Below are 7,683 nucleotides of genomic sequence, written 5' to 3' on the forward strand. Positions count from 1 at the left end.
TCATTCCACAAGGCGGAAAGTTGGTTGAAGCAAGCGGTAACCGGTAGGTTCCCTTGCTTCAACTCCGATGGGGCTTAGGTAAGTGAGAAAATCTTAACGCGGTCGAGTTTCCTATACATTTCGCGAATATTAGTCCACATAGTCTTCGAATCTTCAGTCGGAGGGAGCCCGGCCGCGACCATAGGTGTCACACAATTCCCGATCCAAGTGCGGACGAGTTGGTTGCATTTGCACCAAAGTCGTTGCATTCGGTCGTCAGCCAGGAAAGGGATGGTTCCGTTGAGGAAACCATCCTTATCCTTTGTGGCAAGGGCGCGCCGGAAGTCCCTCACCCAAGTGTTGTAGTGGTCGGGTCCGACGAGTTAAAGGGAGATTAGCTGTAGTTCCGGCCCGTCCGCCGATGAGGTATAAAGAGGGTCGCCTGGTTCTAAACGTTCGCCACCGCCGGTGACCGGAAAAGGGAACAGTGTAAACTCGGGTTGAAAACCCGGGTAGGGATTTGTCCTTGGATTCCTCGGGTCAAATTCAGGTCTCTTGACCCGTAGGGTTTGGTTCGGATCCCACCATATTCGAATGAGGCCCCAAATTTGCTCCTTCTCTGGAAGCGTCTTCTCTAGGTGGATAATAGTTTGCCCACTGTTGATTAGGTGCAGCAACCCATGAGCCTTGGACCGGTACCCATTGAATGAACGACATCTGAATTGCGGATATTGCTGGTGTCGTGTGCTGTGGAGCAGACTCATGTTCATCTCGGGTCCGGTCAATTTGATCCGAGACCCGATTGGATGATTCCTCCATTGAAGGTAATTTCGGATCTCGGCTTTCATTGTTCTTTGGGTTCTACATGTTGAAAAAAATGAATTCCTACCTGAAGTGCTAATTTGTTTTGCAAGGTAAGGCTTGCAACAACAAACTTAGAAAACAATCGGGGGCAATTCGGAAGATGTCTGTCGGAAGCTAGGTCAGAAAAGTCGCTCTGATACCATGATAGAAAATGTGGGAAAATTGGAAGACTGTGATTGTATTTCTTAATTGTGTCAAATGTACAGTATGTAGTTGTATTTATAATACATGAAATAAAGAAAGAAAGAAATATACAAAATATACAAAATATTGTCTTCCTTGAAATGTTCCATGACGACGATTCACTGTATCATCCATGTAATCAGAATCACACTAAGAAATCAATCAAGGATTGAATTAGATCCTTCTTCAACATTTGTGGGTGAATTTTTCTTATGAGGATAAGCTCTTTGTTCATTTGTCGTGCATTTATGCAATATTGTGGCCGAAAATTATGAATGGCCAGTTATGCCGGCATTGGCGGCAGCAGCAATCAGATGACTGAAGGTAGACGTGTCCCATTGATCGTGAAATATTTTGTTCTTGTTCTGATGGTTTTGGTGTGTATAGAGTCTGGATTGAAGTTGGGTGCTTTCAATTGGCGTAGAAGGAAGACGATGGGAGCAAGGAAAGAAAGAAATAAAAAGAAAATTAATAAAGGGAAACAGTAACAAAAGAAGATATATATGGGGAAAAAAAAAAGAAGAAGAAGAGAAAACAATGAATGGGTTCATTTTGGGTTTTAACTAAATTAGGATTTGAATTAGTTTAAATGGTTTACGCTTGCTTTGGTTTTAGGGAGTTTGGGTTTAATATATGTTCAGATTCAAATTGATCACAATGAAATTTTACTGAAATTATACTCAACGATCAATGAAAAATTTAGATAACGTAAAGCATGTCCATTTAACCCTAAAAATATTCAAAATGTATTGTTTGATTCCGAGTATTCGTCTGATTCTGTGTATCTCTCATATTGTAATCTTGTTATTTTAATTGATTATAATTTTTATTACTATAGATAGCTATTCTAATCGATGGTAACTTCTATTGTAATATTACCTTGCTATAGATAGCTATCATATAAAACGAGATAGGCTTATGTATACTTCAATGAAACATACAAAAAATTGAAAATTCCACGACTTTATTTTTTACTTTACACAATCATTTTTTATGAAGAAAAAATGAAACGGTATGTTCTAGATTAGAATCAAATCAGTCCTATCAAGTTGACATCGGTGATTGCTTGACATTTTGAAAAGATTTAGTATGGATTTGGTCTCTACTCTAAGCTTTTTAGACGTGCGGACCCCTCAAGTGCCATAACTTTGGCCAAATTGACACTTAAGTGCCATAACATACGAAAGGTACACTTAAGTGTCAAAATCAGAGTAAAATGGATCACTTGAGTGCCAATCCAGCAAAAATCCGGCCAAAATGCCGATGTGGCATTTTTCCGAGGAAGTGCACCCAAAACGACACCGTTTTGCATGCTGACGTGGCCAAATAATGCAAAAACGGCGTCCTTTTGGACTGACGTGGTAAAAAAATAAATAAATAAATTAATTAATTAATTTAAAATTTAATTTAATTAAAATATTTAAAAATTAATAATTAAAAAATTAAAATAAAATAAAATAAAAGGGCAGGGGGAGGCGCCGAGGATCAGCCCTCAGCCGCCGCTGCTGCCACCGCACCGTCGTCGCCAGGAAAGGCCGGCGACGGCGGGGAGAGGGTCGGCCGGGGTCGCCAAGCCCCGCTCGGGGGCCCGCGACCTCGGTCGACCGGCGGCGAGGGCTCGCGAGCCATCACCCGATCCAGGGCGAGTGTCGCAGCCCTCGCCCGGATCCGACGAGGGTCGGCGACCCTCGCCGGCCGGGCCAAGGGCGGGAGATGGCCACGAGCCCTCGCCGTTGGATCTAGGCGAGGGCCGCAAGCCCTCGCCGTTGGATCTAGGGGCTCACGGCCCTCGCCCGGCTGGGCCAGGGCTGCCGCCCGCCGGGGCAACCCCGACGAGGCGACCCTTGGCTGCCGGCGAGGGCCACCGACCACTCACCGCCCGGTCGAGGTCACCGGCCCCTAGCCGAGCTCGCGACCCCAGTCGACCCTCCCCCACCGTCGCCGGCCCTTCTCGGCGGCGGTGGGGGCTGCGGCGGCGGCTGGGCGATCCCTCACCGCCTCCCCCCGATTCCCTTTTTTAATTTTTAAAATTTTTTAATTATTATTTTTTAATATTTTAACTAAATTTAATTTTAAAATTATTATTTTTTAATATTTTAACTAAATTTAATTTTTTTTTTTTTTACCACGTTAGCCAAAACGACGCCGTTTTTGTATTATTTAGCCATGTCAGTGTGCAAAACGGCGTCGTTTTGAGTGTGCTTCGCCGGAAAAATGCCACGTCGACGTTTTGGCCAGAGTGGCACTCAAGTGATCTGTTTTTCTTTGAATGTGGCATTTAAGTGTACATTTCATAGGTTATAGCACTTAAGTGTCCTTTTGACCAAAGTTATGGCACTTGAAGCGTTCTTTTGCCCAGCTTTTTATGCCTTGTTTTGCTCCTCAGCCAAATGCAGGTGATGTGTTCCATGAAATGCATGGAGTTTGCCGATATGAAAAACTTCTTTTTATGTTGATCAAGGTGTGTTAGATTTTCATGTACTTGATAGTTGCTTAAATCTGAATGAATTTGTTCGCTTTGTTTCCGCATTGATTTGCTTCAGGGGTGAACTGATTGGTGTTGCTCACGTGGAACGGCCTGGAGTTTGATCTTCGGATATAGGCGTTTGTGGGTGAATTTTTCTTATGAGGATAAGCTCTTTGTTCATATGTCGTGCATTTCTGCAATATTGTAGCCGAAAATTATGAATGGCCAGTTGTGCCGGCAGTGGCGGCAGCAACGGTCAGATGACTGAAGGTAGACGTGTCCCATTGATTGTGAAATATTTTGTTCATGTTCTGATGGTTTTGGTGTGTATAGAGTCTGGATTGAAGTTGGGTGCTTTCAGTTGGCGTAGAAGGAAGACAATGGGAACAAGGGAAAAAAAATCAATAAAGGGAAACAGTAATAAAAGAAGATATATATGGAAAATAAGAAGAAGAGAAAAGAATGAATGGGTTCATTTTGGGTTTTAGCTAAATTAGGATTTGAATTAGTTTAAATGGTTTACGCTTGCTTTGGTTTTAGGGAGTTTGGGTTTAATATATGTTTAGATTCAGATTGATAACAATGAAATCTTACTGAAATTATACTCAACGATGAAAAATTTATATAACGTAAAACATGTCCATTTAAGCTTAAAAATATTCAAAATCAGACTAATCTATATGGATTCGGTTTTTAGGCATTCTTGAGGGCTTTGCCAATTCCTTGGATGGAATAATGTCAGATTATTACAAAACCACGAAAGTCCCTCTTTTCTTTTTCCCGCTTCTCTCTAATCTAACTCAACTAGAATTTGCACAGTGTCTTTCCACCAAGGGTACTAGACGAACAAGTGGGTTGAAAGACACAGTGCGAAACACAGGTTAACCTAGCAGGAAGGCTTTCTGTGACAGTCTGATTTTCCACTTCTGTTCTCAATTAAATAAATCGGGCTTTTCGTCAACGTGCTTATAGCGCTATTCTCTAAGCTGATCACTCATGAGATAACTTGACTAATCGGGAAAGTTATTAAAGGATTTTGATGCAACAAACTTGAGAATTTGATCAGGAATCGACTGCTCGACCGTGTTAGTCTACAAGGATCAGTTCGGCACAATCGAAAATCTATCAGAAATTGGAAATAGGTCGATTCGATAGAGATAAAATTAGGCTTGGATGATTCCAACTAATTACAAATTTCTCGTCGATCGGCACTAAACCGAATTTTCTGTTGTTTTGGTACCCTGTGCTCGTAATTGAAATCTCGAGATTTTTCACGACAATCGAGAGTCGTTAATGCGTCGAAGATGTACATTGTGGCTCGGGAATAATCGACCACGGGTCAGTTGCACCGAAAATTCCTAAAAACTAACCGATAATTTAGGTTACGCTAAAATCACATTTGACTGAAATTAACCGAGGAAATGATGTCGATTACAAAAATTAAGAATTGTCACGTGTCACAATTCATCCCAATGACATTGTTGCATCTTCTCAAAATTTATTAATGATGGGAATTGTTCACTGAATGTGCAAGATCAGCAAATTAAAAGAGCAAGGAAATTGCCACATTTTAAGTAGGATTTTAAGGCCTCTAATGTGAAGCAATTTAAGAGGTATTATAAGTTGTTACTAAGGGACTTGACCCTATTGAATTAGATGTTAGATTGGTAATTAAAGAAAGAAGAGAAGTCTCCTCAAAAGGAAATTCGTAGGAATCCCTCTCTCCTACAATTTCACCTCAATTTCCTTGGTATTTAATGGAGATGGACTTAGAAAAGATAAATGGACCACTTGATAGGGAAAGGAACTCAATCTCCATGGGAAAAAGCTACAAGAATCAACTTCAAAATTCAAATTCAGCAGTTTACATGGATTCCAACATTTTCTTTCATCTCAATTAGAAGATACAACGTTGGAAAACCTTGTGGGGCCTATGATGGTGATAGGTGGCCAAAATTTCCATGGAAAACTAGGCCAAAAGCTTAAGGAAATTTCAATGAAACTTCCAAGTAATTTCAATGAAACTTCCAAGTAATTTCCACTCTCCTTCCCATCTTTTACCCACGCATAAACGTCTACTGTATTTTACGATGGCAACTTCCACATTTTCCTTTTTTCCTCTTATTTTATTCTTCTCCCTTGTCTCTTTCAACGTACAAGCTGCTGTTTTCTCTTCCCTTGAACGTACAACTCCCGTTTCTACTCCCTCTTGAACGACAAACCGGAGACTAAGAAACAAAATAGAGCAAGGCGTGAACGTGACGTTACCAAAAATTCTTGGACCCACATAAACGTCGACCGCCTACCACCATGATTTTTATATATAGATCGTATAGTTTGAGTGAGGGAAAAAAAAAAAACCCCTCACCCGCACAAGAACCGCACAACCGACCAAACTCCATATTTAGTTCTCTCTACCAAAAAATTTATAGATTCGTGTGTTGCTATTGCCATCACACCACAGCACATTCCTCTACAGTTTCGGATCAAGACCATCACCGAGAGGCTCAAGGCTAGTCACTGTGTTGCTGTCCAACCACCAACGAGAGCCGCCATTAGCTGTGAATTGGTGAGTTGTCTTCTAAATCTGGACTAGGGGTTGAGTACCTCTATTAGGAATTCGTACAAATTAAAAATATGTAGATGACGTTAGATATGGATGGCTATTGGTTAGGGATGTTACGATGGCCATAAAAAAGCTTAGATAGAGTTTAGAGAGCAAGATAAACGTCGTGGAAGAAGATTCGGACTAGAACAGTAGCTGATTTCTGAAACAGTTTCTAGGACGTGTGTGTTTTGCTAATTTCGTAGACAACTGTGTGTTACGATTTTGAAGAAATTTTGTTGTAATGAAATGTTTTATATATCCTAAATAATAACATATATTTTTCTCAGAATTTTTATAAATTAAAAAGACGACGATTTTAATGACGTCATCCTCGGAACAGTAATTCTGACAGTTTTGTAACTCCTGACCTGTTATGATTCAGAGGGTTGTTACTGACCTTTAGAGGTCGAATTTCCAATCAGTTTCTTCATGAAAGTTGTTTGTTATAACCTTTAGTTTAACATACTTGAATTTCAAGTCAAACGGACTAGATTTGGAGCCAAAAACGAACTGATTTCGATGAGTTAGGCTCTCTGAAACTAGACCCGATTTTTGTGTTGGATAGAAATAATTTCTGGACCAAATCCAGAGGGATCTGAATCTCGGTGCCTCATAAAAAAAATGTTTTTTTTTTTTGTGTTTTCTAGCACGTGTCCAAATTTAAGAATTTTTCGGGCTCATACAAGTGGGTTTCTGACTTCAAATTCGGAAGAGCGTAATTGGACTGTTTTCTGTTAACTCAGGTTAGTAAAAGTGTATGTTTGTTTTGAAGTATTCTTGCCATGAAATTGCTTAATTGAGATTGTGAATGCTATGTGTAACTGATTATTAAAGTGTGAAATTGATCATATGCATTCATGACATGATTCCGCCACGAGCCTTTACGGCCGGGCGATGCTCCTTCGGGAATGCCCCACGTCAACGGATGTCGGTCGCAGTGGAGGTTGGACCGATGCTCCTATATGGAATGCCGTCTAGATGTAAACGATGCCGCGCTCGACGATGCGAGGCGATGCCCGGTTATGCCGAAAGACTGTTATCTGAGCATTGAAATCATATGTGACATATGAAATGCCCGGTTATGCCGGAAGACTGTTATCTGAGTATTGAAATCATCTGTGACACATGAAATGCCCGGTTATGCCGGAAAACTCTTATTTGAGCATTGAAATCATTTGTGACGCATGAATGGGTGAAAGTGAAGGACCTAATTAAAAGACGGAACTGTGTGGTGCGGTATGGGACGTGCCATAACAGTTTAGTCTGGTAATTAGGGGCCCAGGTAAGTATGTGACATTTATGTCCTTACATATGTATGTATTAAAAGTATTCTGATGATATATGATTTCGATATCTTATGCATGATTTAATTGACACTAACATGCAGGAAAGTACCGGTATTAAGAAAGTGTGAGAAAGGCGATTAGATTGCATGTTGAGTGTACCATTCTCCTAATCTGGATTTAGGGGATTTACTCGCTGAGATGTGATCTCACCCTTTAGTGGGCTAACATTTTTCAGGTCCCTAAATAGAAAAAGGTCAGGTCGTGTACAGTCAATCGTAGTAAAGGAGAAATAGGAC

The 7,683-nt window shown here is 40.8% G+C and overlaps 1 long non-coding RNA gene across 1 annotated transcript; it reads left to right on the plus strand.

The window, feature by feature from the left end:
• The first annotated feature begins 5,862 nt into the window (after positions 1-5,862).
• On the plus strand, positions 5,863-7,463 carry LOC120291087. Its single transcript, XR_005548924.1, has 2 exons — positions 5,863-6,062; positions 6,749-7,463. It is a non-coding gene; the product is annotated as an uncharacterized LOC120291087 (long non-coding RNA).
• The last annotated feature ends 220 nt before the right edge of the window (positions 7,464-7,683 follow it).

Source organism: Eucalyptus grandis, chromosome 3, assembly GCF_016545825.1.
Source record: "Eucalyptus grandis isolate ANBG69807.140 chromosome 3, ASM1654582v1, whole genome shotgun sequence".
NCBI lineage: Eukaryota > Viridiplantae > Streptophyta > Magnoliopsida > Myrtales > Myrtaceae > Eucalyptus > Eucalyptus grandis.